We start from the raw sequence: 17,883 nt of genomic DNA, 5'->3' as shown, positions 1-17,883 counted from the left end.
ATATATTATATCTATCTATCTATTATATTCAAAACACTTTTAATGTCAAAACACTTTTAATGTAACTGATGAAGGCTGGTTTATTATATTGTGCAGCTTCAGTAGCATCTACTGTTGTGGTTTTTTTCTCCACACTGCTGTTATTACCTCTATTTAGAATACTGACATACATACGTACACACATACATACATACATAAATTACAGACAAATGTACTAATGCTGTGTTTTGCCTGATTGGATTCCAGGTACCTTGTAACAGAAGGTCAGATATTTCCCGTCTTTTTCCTAACCGTCTGCAGTATGTTCGTGTATATCATAATCCAGTCTCATTCTGGCCTGTGGATGGATATCAACGGTCTATTTCTTTTCTACACTTGCAGCGCCACCATGGTGTTAGTGGGAGTGTGGGTGGCGTGGTTGTGGAAGGACGAGGCATTGAGAGAGAAATACCCAGGAGTCCTGTATATACCCGAACCTTGGTCATATTATTCACTATATTTAGCATAGTCCAGATATCACATATTTGGATTAAAGTTTGTTTTCTTAAATGACACCACTAGAACATATTGCTTTATTAATCACCCATTATTGGATGTCGAGCATTTCATCATTCTCAACCATAGTCGTCTTCAGGAGAAACCCTCTACATGTTTTGCAACAAAAGATCTTATACGAGCACTTTCCCACTGGCAGGACAGGACATACGGTAGCACGGCTTTTGATATACCAGTCGTGGTGTACTGATTGGAACGGAAAACACGAGCATGAGTCCCCAAAGGGACTTCGATTTTTCTACCCATGTACCTCAGGAGAGCGCTCTACCGTCTGATCTAGACCCCGCCCCGTATTTCAATTAAATCACCATACTTTTTATATACATTTATTGTGTATCCACGGTTTATACCGAACAGTTATAGCGACAGTCTAAAAGTTATAAAGATTATTTTGTTTAACGACACCACTAAAGCACATTGATTTATTAATAATTGGCTATCGGATGTCAAACATTTGGCAATGTTGACGTATAGTCTCAGAGAGGAAACCCGATACATTTTTCCAGTAATAGCAAGGGATCTTTATATGCACAATTCCACAGACAGGATAGCACATATTTCGAGCTTTGATATACGAGTCCTGGTGCACTGGCTGAAATATGAAATAGCCGAGGGTCTTCAGACTGGGATTAATCCCAGACCGACGGCATCAAGCGAGTTCTTTACCACTGGGCTACATCTACCAGAACGTCTAAATCAAGGTGATAATCTGCTCCTAGAATATGTCTAATTCGACTCGTTTGCTTTAACTAGTTTTACTGTTGCATTGTGAATGTAAGTTAATGTTAATGAAAAACAACTTTTGAGTTGTGCTAATATAATAACAAATTACCTATTTATTTATAAATTATGAGTTTGATAACTAGATCTCGACGCGAAGTCACAAATCTTGTATGTTACACTGCAAAAAGGTTACTTATTTCGCTTGTTCTGAATAAAGATTATTTCTCCACACTTCTTATTAAGATGCAGGATAAAACGATAACAGGTTAATGACGTAGGCTATATCAGCTACATTCTGTTTAGGCAAGCCTGGCGGGAGTTCCACATTTTGACTCACAGAATAAAGTCAATAAACTACTTAATTAACTTCCAAGAGCCCGTAGCTCATACAAACAAGTGGACACGCAACTTAAATATTATGTATTAATCTCTTTACCAAAACAAAAAGTTCCATGAGTTCCATAATATTTAGGGCTCCTGTACGAATACGTGATGCATATTAATATTACGTGGAAATACTTATGTCCATTGCAAGAAACTATGACATGGGCGTACATGGGGGGGGGGGGATTCGATGAAAACGCTTTTTTTAATAATTTAATATATCTGACATTATTATATTTACTCAACATAGAAATATATGCCCAATATTTCTGCAATCTATTTTGGAACCCCCCCTTTTCAAAATCCTATTTATTGGAACCCCCCTTTTCAAAATCCTATGTACGCCCATGTATGAGTAATATTGTTGTTCAAGTAATAATCTGTTAGTTAGAAGCTTCACGCAATGTAATTTAATCGGGGTCCACTTGTTAGCTTGTTTATGATCAGCCATGAACATGCTGTTTTTCACATAAATCGTGGTATTAACGAGTTTTGCAACCACACCATTACTGTTAAGGATAAGTATAATGGGCCAAATTTACAAAGCCTGTTAAAAAATTAAAGTTTGTTTTGTTTAACGACACCAGTAGAGCACATTTATTTATTAAACGGGTAATGGATGTCAAACAATTGGTAATTCTGACATATACATGTAGTCTTAGTCGGGAAACCGGCTACATTGTTTCCATTATTAGCAAGGGATCTTTATATGCACCATCCTACAAACCGGATAGCATAATACCACACCCTTTGATATACCAGTCGTGGTGCATTGGCTAGAATGAAAAACAAAACAAACTCTTCTTTTTTTATCTGCATTTAATCAAGCTTTTAAAAAAGAGACAGGTAGAAATAGTGGTACAAACAGCGCCGTACCTTTCGGGGCTGGGTGGGAAGCGTAGATGGTAGTCCCTCTTGAGAATCGCAAATATTAAAAATTATTATTATTATTACACCAGAATCCTTATAGTACTTTCCATAGCATACATTTCGTTTGTAACACGTTTAATATCCCAGTTATGAGAGATTTAAAAAAATGGATTCCTTTACTCAAAAAATGAGTAACTGACATCGTCCCATAGGGCATGTGTGTGTGTGTGTGTGTGTGTGTGTGTGTGTGTGTGCGTGCGTGTCTGCGTGTGTGTCTGTGTGTGTGTGTCTCTCTCTCTCTCTCTCTCTCTCTCTCTCTCTCTCTCTCTCTCTCTCTCTCTCTCTCTCTCTCTCTCTCTCTCTGTGTGTGTGTGTGTGTGTGTATGTGCCATTATCATACAAGCTTATCAAGATGATTGAGCTGACAACTGCTCAGCATATCTCTACAGGAATGTCCTACACATCAAAAAGAAAGGAAACTCCGTGGCCTGTAAAGCCACCTTTCAGAACTAAACGGTATCGAACCAAGACGTTATCAACATTAAGCAAACCTGCGTTTATTTGGAGAAAAAGCCAACTGACTATATAAAAGTCTGAGAGTGTGAGTATGCAGAAGAGGTATTACATTGAAACTGACAATAAATGTGCAATGTGAGACCATCATATCATGCTGCCGCCTGTCTACGTCCTCTTGAATCATTTAGCTCTCTATACAGCTTCGTGAAAAGAAAAAAGCTTAAAGAATAAAGAGACTGGCTTTATTGTGAATTGTACTGTTATCAAACTAAAAAAGCAACAAAAAAACACAACAACAACAAACAAACAAATTACTTGTCCTAATAATACTCGACAAAGTACACACCGTAGGGATTTCCTTGCACACCAGGAAATGCTTTATTTTTATCATCACTAAAGTAAGAATTCCTTTCGTTATCAACGTGACATTTTTGAAACTATCTTAATACATAATTAACTAATCTGTATGAAATTTTAGGCTGTAAACATATACAGTTTAGTTGACTTTCATACCGAATTTCGAATGTTTTTCTTTTGCCATACACGAACAGCATGAATAAACGGCACTGATTCGCTGTTCACCGTAGCACTTCAGCTTTCTTTCACAACAAAAACCACATAATGCCATTCATAACATCTAAAATTGAATATATAACCTTTATTGTAGATGATCGATCATTGCGTCAAAATGTAAAATATCTAAGCTTTGTGTTTAATATTAACTGCACCAATCCGCTTCAAAAGGCGCACCGTGAATACACCAGTGTATGACGCGCACCCGCCTGTGTTTACGACGCGCACCTATTTGACAATTTTAAGTGTACGAATCGCACCGCGTAACCTTTAGGTTTCTCGTTAGATCGTGTTCTTTTTATGAATTAACTTTTCTGTTATAGCTATATTTTTATACAAATTAACATACAAGTACTATATACATGTGATTGTTGAACTCTCTCTCTCTCTCTCTCTCTCTCTCTCTCTCTCTCTCTCTCTCTCTCTCTCTCTCTCTCTCTCTCTCTCTCTCTCTCTCTCTCTCTCTCTCTCTCTCTCTCTCTCTCTCTCTCTGTTCACCTAGTAGTCCATGGGCCAGATACTGAACACCCCCCCCCCCCGGGATATTTGGAGACAAGTATTTTTAGATACCTCATTATATATGAATTTAATATTTGCTTGTCTGCAGCAAAAATGTTGGTGGATTAAAACAATATCGCCATTTGAATGGGTGTACCGTTGCACATTTTGTGTCCCCAAAACACTATATTGAAAAATTAAATATAGTGATAAAGTTGTCATCCATATAACTTTTTAACAGATATAAGGCCAAAATGAATGATATTCATCCTATACTAGATGTTAATAGTAACAAACCAAATAACAATGCAATATGTGGTACGAATGATGATATACTCATCGGCAAGAGTTAAACAATGCCTGAAATGCATTATTTTCTATATTTACACATATTTTGGGCTGCTTGAACCTTTTACTATTAAAAATTGCACTGTATTTAATATATTGAGGCAGCATTATTCAAATAGGGTTCAGTATATCTGCCTATACTATACTCAACAAAATTAATTAATGTCCAATTCTCAGTAAATGCATACATGTGGAGTAGAGTGGAGAAGGCTGATTTATACTCTACTGTAGTTCAATATTATCATCCTTGGTTTGGCAACAAACATTTCCAGATATTTCTCAAGTCATGATGTTTTTGTATGTTATTCGCACCTGCACTCCCATAGACAAGGTATATGAAATAATCTGCTTCTTACATATATGAGCATCAATTTTTGCTGAACTTCATGAGCTAACAACAGTTCAAGGAAGTCTTGGTGTTGCTTGAGAATATTCAAAACCTCCAGTTTTCCATTCTGCATAAAAGCACTGCTGGTATCATAGCCAGTAATGGCAAGCACAGCTGGAATTGCTAGTTGGTTGTGTTCCCTGCATCCTTAATGATGCTGTGCACATCTTGCCTCTTGTTGCCAAGTTGAGTGTATAAACATTTTCGTATCTGGGATGGTGAACTGGCAGCAATGTACAGACATTGAAGTATAATCTTTGTTTCTGCATTTTCTTGTGTACTTTACAACACCCCCAGACATGGTTTGCGTTTGAAACATGTACTTTGTCTCACAAATAGAACCCTCTTCCCAAGAAGCTGAGGGCAAAGTTTTCTTTTTTTTTCATTTAAAAGGTCTTCCAGTCTCTTAAGACCTTTGTAGGGATTTCTTGATCAAGTAACCACAGTTTGCAGAAAAAAGTATTGTCAGGCATATTTTTATTTTGAACTTACTTATTTTTGCACCTCTAGAGGGTAGTAGAGGCGACGCCACACACGAGTGTTTCGTACGAGAATATTCACGAGAATAGCCGATTGACCATACAAACATTAAGATTCCATCGGTTGCTATGTAATCGGTTATTTTCATGGCTATTCTCGTACATGACACTCGTATCGTGTGGCGTCTCCTTCAGAGAGAATCAGTTTGCAGAGAAATGCTGAATGTTTCTGGCACAGTCATGACAGTAGCAACTGAAATACATTTGCCCTGTGTTGTGACCAGCGATACAGGTATAGGTTTTTTCTACATTTCGTCACTGAAGCTTGTATTTGCCTAATTATAATGTTTACATCCCTGTGGTTCCATGATAATGGTGCTCTGAAAGAAATATTACAAATAGTTTATTAAAACTATGCATTAGACAGAATATGTTTTGTTTTGTTTTGTTTTATTTTTTTAATTGATGGGTGCACGTCGTACACTGAGTGGGTATTGAAATCGTACACTAGTCAAAACTGGCATGGTGTGCATGTGTCGTTCACTAGATTTTTTAACAACCCATTTTATAAATGCAATATTTCAGTTAATATTGATGGTAAGAGTACAAAAGTTTGCATGCTTAATATAAATAGACTATATTTTATATTCTATATGTGAAATTAAGTATATGTTTTCATAATTTTATGTAACATATTTGGTATTTATCTGAAGAAAGCAAAAACAAATCACAATCTCGGCGGATGTTTCGCCCAACATGTTTTTTAACATTGAGTCGCTGAATTATGCATACAATATCATCTTATATCTTTCTGTTATAGCGTAAAATTTCGAATACATTAATTTCTTATGTTTTAAGATATTTACAAAATTGTTACGGTTATAACGAAAAAAATGGAGCAAAAAAATCGTGTGCAATTAATTCCTGCCGTTCACCGTTCCTAATGTATGAAGTAATCGATTTTGTTATTCAGATGTGAGGAAGTATAAAAGATAATTGTTTTGGTTTATAAAACAAACCCCCAAATAACTCTTAAAATCACTCTTCGAAAATGGCTAATAATTTAGCGATTCAGATGGCAGGAAATCGCGTTTCAGGGTATCAAATTAAAAAACAAAACCCACCCTGCTTCGAAACGTTTCGAGTCAGGAAAATACAACTACTACTACTACGACGACGACAACCACCACCAGTACTACTACTACTCATACTACTACTGCTGCTGCTGCTGCTGCTGCTGCTACTACTACTACTACTACTACTACTACTACTAAAAAGCATACCTAGAACTCCTCAGACATATCAGGCACTTCTTGCCATTGAGCAAGGCACCCAGAGCCGGTTTAAGGATCCGCGGGGCTTGTAGCACAAATAACAGCGAGTCCCCATTCCAAGGATATATATTTTGCAACCCCCTCGTGGAGAGTTGGAAAATAAATGTACATATCACCGCGGTGCCCCCTGAAGCGTAAGGTCCGTAGCATGTTGTCACGGGGATACTATAATACCCGTAACTGAATGAAACACGATTATCCAAATATCTCTCCAAACTGTATATCTATTAGATCTCTCTGTATCGGGCAGTATATACCCGCGTGGCTCGTCTCTAGGTATGAACAGAGATAAGATCTTATATAAAGTATATATAATATAGCACGTTTAGTTCACTAGAAAACACAACAAAAACACAATACACTTTGGAATCTGTATTAATCTACGCTGACAAATGTACTGCCGCAGTAGTTAATTAACAACAACAAATAGTAACAACCCAGAACTGATCACTTAATTAGTTAATCACTAGGTGTCTAGTCTATACAATATTCTAATCACTTCACCGTGACACAACACCCACACGTGTGATAATTGAGAAACGCTTCCAGGGGAACTTAATTAATAAACGATTTACAACTCTATTCCTAACTGGTTAATTTTTAATTGACCCTTAACTATTCATTCAGTAACCTTGTAATACAGAATTAATACTGGTACCTATCACAATAAAGACAATAACCTACAGTTTACCTAGGTCCTCTAGGATGACTGGTTAAGCTTTATATATATATTAGACAGTGAGCCTACAGTTTACTGCGTCAGATTACCGGCAGCACCGTCTAAATAATATTGGTATAATACAGTATTAAAATATTTAAAGTCACATCAATCACATCAAGGTTATACAACAGAGCAGAAATAATATTTACCAAGTCCAAACGGACAACGTTCCCCCTGGAAGCCTTCGTATGTTTCTCCCCGATATCTCTAAAACCCTAGCTATTTATTATAAATTCCCAGTATCGCCTGGGGGTACATCGCGGCACCGAATACCTACAAGTGATATTTCCACAGCGACCAAGACGACAATTTTCCTTAGATGGCCAGACTTGCTGACGCCTAGTCGCCAAAATCACGGTTGTAAAAACCGCACTCGCGGAGGTATTACGTAACTACTGGCCACATGGCCTCCGCACCTGGGCTGGGTGTGTAATAGGCACAGCTCGACCACGGTCGCGCGGAGGTATTACGTAACAAAGTGCCCACCTGGGCTTAAGTGCATATTGGAACTGCACACGGCCCTCTAACACAATTAATATCGCCACAGGCGAAAACAAATTTAAGAGCATGTTCCGTCACACATGTGCTACTAGGATAAACCGGCTCTGAAGGCACCGCGTGCCTAACTTACCAGCTAGTTATAAATCATTTTATAATAATAGCGTCTCCCTCATAGAACTTTAATCAGTGTACGGAGTTCACATGAACGCATTTAGGTGTTTTCGTGTGGTTTCGAATTTAGAATTACAAAAAAAAAAAATCCCCCAAAAAACCCAGTATTATTGTGTTTCCTGGTAGTACTTATCGTTTTTATCTTATATTCCTAGAACTGTAGCATACCTGTTGGGCTCGGTTAACTGGTGTGTTCTACCCTGGTGTTTTTCATAACAATTAACCCAGGTAACATGAACATATAGCGTGACAACCCGCCCGTTGAACTATTTATATTGACTCACTGGCAGCGTTTAACACTCGTAACAAGTACGTTTAAAAACATGTTTTTATCCGTGTCTCGTTTCATGGAAAATCAAATGGTATTCCTTAACCAGACAGTGGTCTTTCCGTGTCTAGGTAAGTGGACTTATATAGATGTAATTATTATACATGTTTATAGTACCAGTACTGTCTTCAAATTCACGTGTCGTAGGATTTACTTCACATTTAAAAGTTAAAGTTTGTTTTGTTTAACGACACCACTAGAGCACATTGAGCTATTAATCATCAGTTACTGGATGTTAAACATTTGACAATTTTCACATATAGTTTTAAAGAGGAAACCCGCAACATTTTTCCATTAGTAAAAAGGGATCTTTTATATGCACCATCCCACAGGAAAGGATAACACATACCACTGCCTATGACATACCAGCCGTAGTGCACTGGCTGGAACGGGAAATAGCCCAATGGTTACTTCACAGATGCATGCATGTGTTGGCATCTCATTTTGAAAGGTGATACACACAATATCTAGCTATCAGTCTTCTACTGACTTTCACAAGTAAAACGTGGACACATTTAGCTTTGGGGCGAGGCGTAGCCCAGTGGTACAGCGCTCGCTTGATGCGCGGTCGGTTTGGGATTGATCCCATTGCGCTATTTCTCGCTCCAGCCAGTGTACCACGACTGTTATATCAAAGGTCGTGGTATGTACTACCCTGTCTGTAGGATGGTGCATATAAAAGATCCCTTGCTGCCAATCGAAAAAGAGTAGCCCATGAAGTGGCGACAGCGGGTCTATGCAATATTGAACAGAGGAAGGAAGGAAGGAGGTGTTTTATTTAACGACGCACTCAACACATTTTATTTACGGTTATATGGCGTCAGGCATATGGTTAAGGACCACACAGATATTGAGAGAGGAAACTCGCTGTCGCCACTTCATGGGCTACTCTTTTCGATTAGCAGCAAGGGATCTTTTATATGAACTATCCCACAGACAGGATAGTGCATAAAACGGACCTTTGTTACACCAGTTGTGGAGCACTGGCTGGAACAAGAAATAGCCCATATTGAACAGAGGATGATGATGCTTTAGACAACACTGGCAGTTCGTTTCGTGCGATACTAGTTGATTTAACAACACTTTGTCAAAATATAAGGTGACATATTGATCATCATAATCATCATTATTATCATTATTATCGCCATCATCATCATCATCATCACCATCATCATCATCATCATTATCATCATCATCATCATCGTAATCATGATCATTATCATCATCATAAGCAATAACAGTGTAAAAACGGGTCAGTCGATAGAAGGTTCGCCTGAAGTACTTGGATCTTACAACTGAAACCCCGCGATGAATCTGTTTGGTTTCTCCCGTTCCAACCACAGCCATACGACTAGTATATGAAAGGCTGTGGTATATGCTCACCAGGCTGTCTGTTTGAGAGTGCAAATATAAATGATGTCTTACTGGGAAAATGAAACTACGTGTCACAATTGTCGGTTTGACATGCAATAGACGGCGATTAATTATTTACTCATTGTGCTACTTGTGGTGTCGGTAAACAAAACAAACTTATTATGACAACGTGTTTAATATAATCACTAACTTTACTAAGAGAAAAAATAAGGGAACACTTGGTATTTTAGACCAAATGTAATTCAGTAATAGCGTAGGTATGTCTGTATATAATACCAAGATATAATGTAGGACTGGATGCCAGTAATGTGGAATGGAGAGTAACGGGGTTAACGTCCAGACACGATAGGATAGGAAAGCAGTAAAACTGTTCGCGAGTGCTCTCCCTCCTGAACACGCCTCTGATAGGCGGGAAACGCTTCGTGCTCTCACTCTATTGAGCGCAGCTCATCGTGTCTACACTTGTTAATGACAAACGTTTATCTCAATCACATTCCAGTGGACGTGTGTATATGTAATGTTACTTAAGTTAATGCAGTGTTATGAAATAGCAAATACTAGTATGTCCTTCAGTATTTGAAAACACTTGGTGGTTATGTGAGGATCTATAACGGCACTGTTTCAACCAGTTAGCAAAAAGGTTTTGTATTATTTAAGAAACATAATGTGTATGTTGGACAACCCTTCACACTTCAAACTGCCAGGCGAATGATAAATCTGAACGACAGAACCATAATACGCGATCAGGACCGTATCTATGTACAAGGGGGAGTCTAAAGGGGATTTGGCAACATAATGGTTGATTCCGTGAATCTCTATCTAGTGCCTCGTTACTTTAGTCAGAATTGGGGAAGATCTCGAGGTAGGCCTGAACATTTTTAGCGACACCTCAGCACATTTTAGAGTACAGCTGTTTGGTGTCTAACATACAAAATCCATTCAAATGACTGGATTTTCCCCGTTCCAACCAGTGCATCCATAACTGGTCAAAGGCCGTGGTATATGTGCTTTCCTGTCTGTGGGAAAGTGCATGTAAAAGATCCCGTGCTGCTAGTGAAAATATTTAGCTGGTGTCCTCTGATGACTACGAATGTATGACATCCAATAGCGGATGATTTAATTAATCAATGTGCTCTAGTTGAGTTGTCAAACAAAACAAACATACGTTTTTAACATACGAAACTACTGGGTGCGTGTGCAGAGGGGGCGTGTCGGGTGTCGGACGACCCTCTCCCCCCCCCCCCCCCCACTCTTTGCTCAAAGCGAATTTTATTAATTTATTTTAAAAGGATGCATATACCTGCATTCGTTATTTGTAGAATGAAGAAAATTACATTTCAGGACATTTAGGTTTCAAAAGGGGAACATGTCCCAGACCCCGTAGAAACTTTGGCACTTCGAAAACTTTATTTCAACGAGTCAATCGGCCCTCAATCAGTTCCCCCCCCCCCCGCCCCTCCAATCAGTACCCTCCCTCACACGTTAATATTCGCTTACTTCCTCAGTAGTTGAAGGAGGTGACTATTTGAAAAGATGCCCTTTCTAGAGACGGATCCAGGAAATATTTGGGGGTGGGGTTTACTAATGGCAAAATGGCACGTGGACCAACTCGTGAAAATGGCAAGCGAATGAAAAAAATTAAAAACAGAAAAAGAGACATTTGCATATATTTAGGGTGGACGGGTTCCATGGTTACCTCACCTTGGACCCGACTCTGCTTTCGTGTCAGACTTCACCCGCCACGGTCTAGACCACCATGTATTAGTTCATGTACACCTACCTGATTGCCCAATGAATGGATGAAAAGTAAATTTCTGCTGAATATTTATTTAATTTCATTCTTGACTGCCGACACTGGTGCATCCAAGAAACCGTTCAGTTATAGTCCGTCCCATCATTCTATAAATATGTTGTGTTTTTTTGTTGTAAATTTCAGTTTGGTTTGACGTAAAAAAGGAAAAGAAGTAAAAGTGTTTTGGAAATAACAACCAGAATACAATTTTTGTGTGCAATTTACAAATCAATAGGCTCAGAAATAAATAACTTGTAGTAAATTCCATAGCATGAAAAAAGGCGTTCCCTGTGGGACGGACTATAGATTTATGTCAGACTGACATTAATGTCATTAAATGTCCATTGTTTTCAAAACATATCGATTTATTTTAGTAGTTACGACATTGTAACCAACGTCACTTCCGTTACAACCCAGACGAAACTTTGGATCGAAGTGTTTAAAATATTAAAGAATACCACGAAACAACACAAAAATAAAACTAATAACTATCGTGTATTTTATACCCCAGCGATTTTCTTCAATACTGATAAAAACGAGGTAATGAACGCCAAACAATGGATGAATAGGAAGGAAGGAAGGAAGGAAGGAAGGAAGGAAGGAAATGGTTTATTTAACGACGCACTCAACACATTTTTTATTTTATGGTTATATGGCGTCAGACATATGGTTAAGGACCACACAGATATTGAGAGAGGAAACCCATTGTCGCCACTTCATGGGCTACTCTTTTCGATTAGCAGCAAGTGATCTTTTATATGCACCATCCTACAGACAGGGTAGTACATACCACGGCCTTTGATATACCAGTCGTGGTGCCATGGCTAGAACGAGAAATAGCCCATTGGGCCAACCAACGGAGATTGGTCCCAGACCAACCGCGCATCGAGCAGGCGCTTTACCACCTGGCTACGTCCCCGCCCCTGGATGAATAGAGTCAATACCTCTGAAAAATGTAGCGAGTTTCCTCTCTGTGACTGTCAAGTTTCCCATATGCTAGACATCCAATAGCCGATGATTAATAAATCAATGTGCTCTAGTGGTGTTATTAAACAAACAATACATCTGTTAATTTCTAACTATCATTTCTTGCAGATATACGTCTATCCATGACTAAGATTTATTTTGCGTGACAATATTACGGGGGTGTGGGTGGAAAGATTCAAGCTTATTTAAAAAAAAAAAATTATAATAATAATTAAATCGCTTTGGGAACAGGTTCTGAAGAGTGTGTGCCAAATTTACTATAGGTGAACATCGCATGCTTAGTTTAAATGCGTGTAAATCTTGTACGATAACAAGCTAAGACTTAGTCATTGTGTATAACACCTGTCGTAATCGTAAATTATTAAATATATACTCGACGTCAAAAGTTTCTGTAACGCGACAAAATCGTTAATTCAAAAGTAGACGATATTATGCGCTAACTGCAAACATCACAAATGTACTCATTATAGGCAAGATCGGAACTATGTTTCTTTAACATCACAAACATATATGAGTGTACACATTTTAACATGCTTATTTTGTAAATGTGTTGAAAGGTTTGAACGTTTTGAACCTGCCGCACTCTTTTGTAGCCCAGTGGTAAAGCGTTCGCTTGATGGGCAGTCTGGATCGATCCCCGTCGGTGGACCCATTGGGCTATTTCTCGTTCCAGCCAGTGCTCCACAACTTGTGTAACAAAAGACGTGGTATGTACTATCCTGTCTTTGGGATGGTGCATATAAAATTCCTTCTAATCGAAAAGAGTAGCCTATGGAGTTGCGACAGCGAGTTTCCTCTCTCAGTATCTGTGTGGTCCTTAACCATATCCCTGACATCATATAACCGTAAATAAAATGTGTTGAGTGCGTCGTTAAATAAAACATTTCCTTCCTTCCTTTCGTTTACTTGGATACAGGTAATGCACCAGCACAACGTTGCATGGAACCGATCACACGTTGCATACAGACTTGTGCAATGGTATTCCATATCCAGGGAAGTGTCTGTAGCAATTCTTGGAGCTTTGGCTTTGAAACTTAAGTTAAAGAGTGTTTTGTTTAACGTCACCACCAAAGCATAAGCATTGGCAATTGATGTCAAATATTTGGTGGGATCCCGATACATTACTGCACGTTCCCACAAACATGACAGCATATACCACGGCCGTTGATATACCACTGAGGTGGTTCGATCCTACGACGCAAGCACCTCATGGGAGCGTTCTACCGACTGAGCTAGATCTCGCCCTGCGCGATTCAGGAGGAAACAGGACTCCCCCGTGAAGAATACACGTCTTCAATCACGAATAAACAGACCACCATTGGATACATCGAAGTCGGCGGTGAGCAGCGGTCAGCATAGATCTTCACGCAACAATGCTGTGACGTCGAAACCGTTATAAAGGGAACCCAGGTCTTCGGTTTCTAGGCAGTGTAGTCCTGTCGAACCTCCAATTCTCAGGAACCCGGACTTTCATACCTGATTAATTTTGTGCTCATGTAATAAACTGAACAAAATGTGGTAAATATACGTCTCTTAAAAATGGAATAAATGGAAAATATTGGAATAAATAAACAATATTTAAATAAAGAAAGGTGTCAGTGACAAAAAAGTTTGTTTTATTTAACGACGCCACTAGAGCACATTGATTTTTTTTATCTTATCATCGGCTGTTGGACATCAAACATATGGTCATTCTGACACTGTTTTTTAGAGGAAACCCGCTGTCGCCACATAGGCTACTCTTTTACGACAGGCAGCAAGGGATCTTTTATTTGCGCTTCCCACAGGCAGGATAGCACAAACCATGGCCTTTGTTGAACCAGTTATGGATCACTGGTCGGTGCAAGTGGTTTACACCTACCCATTGAGCCGTGCGGAGCACTCACTCAGGGTTTGGAGTCGGTATCTGGATTAAAAATCCCATGCCTCGACTGGGATCCGAACCCAGTACCTATCAGCCTGTAGACCGATGGCCTAACTTAGTGACAAAAATACCCTAAGTTAATTAAATAAACCAAAAATGAAACTTTTAAAAATTATGTTTACATTATATTTCAATTTCCATGTGTACCAATGGCCCGGACTTGGAGAAATATTGCAGTCAGACCAGCATTCCCAAGGAATATAAGTCCTAGGACTTGCATTGCTAGATATGCTAGACCTAGGACTTATTTTCCTAGGAGATAAAGAATCCTGGGAGACAACTATTCCTACTGACTAGTATTACGTTTACACCGGCGACGAACGGGTTCTTGGTCATATCTGATGAAATCCAGAAATGGTCCAAGCAATCAAAGTTGCAGGATGGAATCTATAGCGGAGTTGTGTGCAGTTCGAATCTATCGATTCTGTCGAACGGTCGTAACTAGTGGTCGGCTACTTTCAGTTTACTCCCTTACCGCGTTATATTAGTTTGTTGATAACGTCGTCACAGATTCCATATTGTGTTTCTGTACACATGGAAACGAAGAGCAACTTTCCGTTTTGTGGAGCTCCGGATTCTAATAGCTTTATGGAAAAGCGTGGCAATGAATACGGTGATGCAATAGAAAAGAAAAAAAAAAACGTTTTTCTGACAATACAGAAGAAACACAACAGACAATTTGTCACCAAAGTCTAAATTTCACTAAGTGTCTCGTGGGAGCCCATGCTTTGTGTGCTAGCGTTCGTCAAAACACATGTGCATTACGGCGAACTGTTCATGCTACCTTTGATTGGATCTAAAACCGGTTGTCAGGTGAAGAAAATTTTACTTATATATCTACTTCAGAACCATTTGGAATCGAATACACATAACTGTTTTAAGAGAAGTTACCCGTAACACAAGAAGATAAATTCGTAAACTAGACCCTTAAGTGTTTACTCAAATGATGAATGTTTTATCAAATTAATATTATACAATGCTAAGTCACGTCAGTGATTTTTATCAGTTGTTACTAAAGTATATTGCTGCATGCTGCTACTCGTTCTGTTTTAACTTTATATGAAGAAAGAAGAGACCAATATTACGAATGATCAGGTATTTATACACCAGGTATTTATACAACATCGATATTCTTGAGTTAATTATGCAAACTTTAACATGTGTAATTGGTTTATTAGTAGTTCTTTATCACAAGAACTGATGAACAGCACACCACGACACTTGTAACACAGCGAATGCACATTTAATCCAACCTGTAACAGAAACGTATGGGAACTAATAGATTATTCATAGAACAAATCTAAATTAATATCCTAGATTGTGATTTAAACACGCAATCTCATCACATTATCGGGACCCATTTATTCGATTTGTTTATGGTCGGCCATGAATGTCATTTTATTGATCAGTGAGGCGCCATGTCAAACAAAGGTGCGGGACATGGCCCGATGGTAAAGTGCTCGCCCGATGCGCGGTCGGTCTGGGATCGATCCATGTCAGTGGGCCCATGACATTAGGCTATTTCTCCGTTCCAACCAGTGTTCCACGACTGGGCCATTGCATGTAAAACGCTGTCTGGGATAGTGCATACGCAATATCCCTTGCTGCTAATTAATGGAAAATAGTAGCTCATTGAGTGGCAGCAGCGGGTTTCCTCTCTAATTATCTCTGTGGTCAATACCCATATACCTGACGCCATATAACCGTGGTTAAAATGTGCGTCGTTAAATAAATGTGTTGACTGCGTCGTGAATAAAATGTTTCTTTATTTCTGTTATGTGTCGGGCGAAATACTTCCACATGTATCTCGGTATTCAGATACAAACTATCGTTTAGCGTCACCGCTAGGTGCTTATCGTTCATATGCACTGGTCTTTATATAATCAAACCTTTTTATCAAGACGGGTAGAAATGAGCGGGACCTGAACGCATTTAGGTGTCTTCGTGCGGTAACTCGGGTTACAAAACAAACAAACCAGCCGATTTACCTGGTAGTACTCACCGTCTTGTCGGCGTTTCCTGGAACCGCAGGATACCTACAGGGCTCCATTAACGAAGGTGTCCTACCCCTTCTTCTGCATGACAATTAAAATACGCAACAGTAACACGTAGCGTCACAACCCGCCCGTTGAACAAATTGTATAGACGCCATTCGCAGCCTTTAACAGCCATAACTAGTAGTTTTTAATACGTGTTTTTATTCGTGTTGCTTTTGATGGAAGAAGCATATATATTAACTATATGACTGAGTTTTCTGTTCAGCGTTTTAGTGCGGGAATAATAAATGATATTCATTAACCAGACATTGGTGATCTTTCCGTATATAGGTGAGTGGAGCTTCAGATATTTAATTTCATACATCTTTATGTTACCAGTGCTGTCTTCAAATTCCTGTTTGTAATTGGACTTACTACACAGATGCATGTCTGTATTGCCATCTCATTCTGAAAGGTAAGACGTGCACACTTTGTTGTAACGACTGTTTAAAATTCTACAAATAAAAACAAAACGCGTTAGTAGGGGTAGTGGCAAATTAATTGTTAGAACTTTGACATACTGAGCAACAAATCGTAGGTTTTATTCTTATAAAAATAACCTTTGTGTAATGTTGCATCCAAATGGTATAGGTGTATCAAAATTCGTGGCATGTGCTGGGGGGGTTTTCTGTTCAGAACGTACATATAACGAACCCATGGCTACCAAGCGGCATTTCATAAATTATTGCATTTTGGGTTTTTTTTTGGATTGGTCGATTAGCAAGACTTTTATTGATCAGCCTTTGTTGTATTCTGATATAAACTGTCAATTGAAAGTCTTCAATTTCGTTAAGCCGATCAACTGCGCTTTACACCTGAGCTTTAATTTAATTAGCTTAATATTATTTTTCGTTTTTCCAAAATTAATAATTCTCGGAGCGTTCATCATCTTACACCAATCCTTGCTTAGGTTCGTGGGTATCTACATAGGGGGGAGGACTTAGATCTTTGACCGACCACTAAATTTTTTATTCCAAATTCTGCCCACCTCAAATTTACCCCCCCCCCCCCCCCCCCCTTCCTGGCTCGGACTTAGTCACTGGCGAAAGTCAGAGATTAAGCCCGTGACAGGCGTGCGTGAAGCTTTCGTGGCATATACGCACGTTAAACACTTACCCGACCCGACATAAGGGGGAATTAATGCAAATGACACATTATTTTATTTCATATTTCACGACTACAAACGTTGCTACATACACCCTACCCACCTCACCCCACCCCACTTAACCCCACTCCACACCATTATTGTTTGTTGTAGAGACGTGTAAAAGCACGCTGGAATATAGTGAACTGCATTGCAAAGCTTGCGGAAGACAAACCCTCTTGGGAATAACAAATAACAAAATACTATACATGGCATTTTAAAAAGGTCTACTCAGAA

The 17,883-nt window shown here is 38.9% G+C and overlaps 1 protein-coding gene across 3 annotated transcripts in view; it reads left to right on the top strand.

The window, feature by feature from the left end:
- The first annotated feature begins 14,637 nt into the window (after positions 1-14,637).
- Positions 14,638-17,883, top strand: part of LOC121380649 (hillarin-like) — a 28,049-nt gene continuing 24,803 nt past the window's right edge. Inside the window, exon 1 of one of the 3 annotated variants that reach the window (XM_041509587.1) lies at positions 14,638-15,279. The gene's annotated coding sequence lies outside the window, so the exon portion shown is untranslated. Of the gene's footprint in view, positions 15,280-16,502; positions 16,794-17,883 lie in introns of those variants that run through there. The other 2 variants (XM_041509593.1, XM_041509578.1) reach the window with 2 other exon arrangements.

Source organism: Gigantopelta aegis, chromosome 2, assembly GCF_016097555.1.
Source record: "Gigantopelta aegis isolate Gae_Host chromosome 2, Gae_host_genome, whole genome shotgun sequence".
Taxonomy (NCBI): Eukaryota; Metazoa; Mollusca; class Gastropoda; order Neomphalida; family Peltospiridae; genus Gigantopelta; species Gigantopelta aegis.
This window is presented reverse-complemented; position numbering and strand designations above follow the sequence as displayed.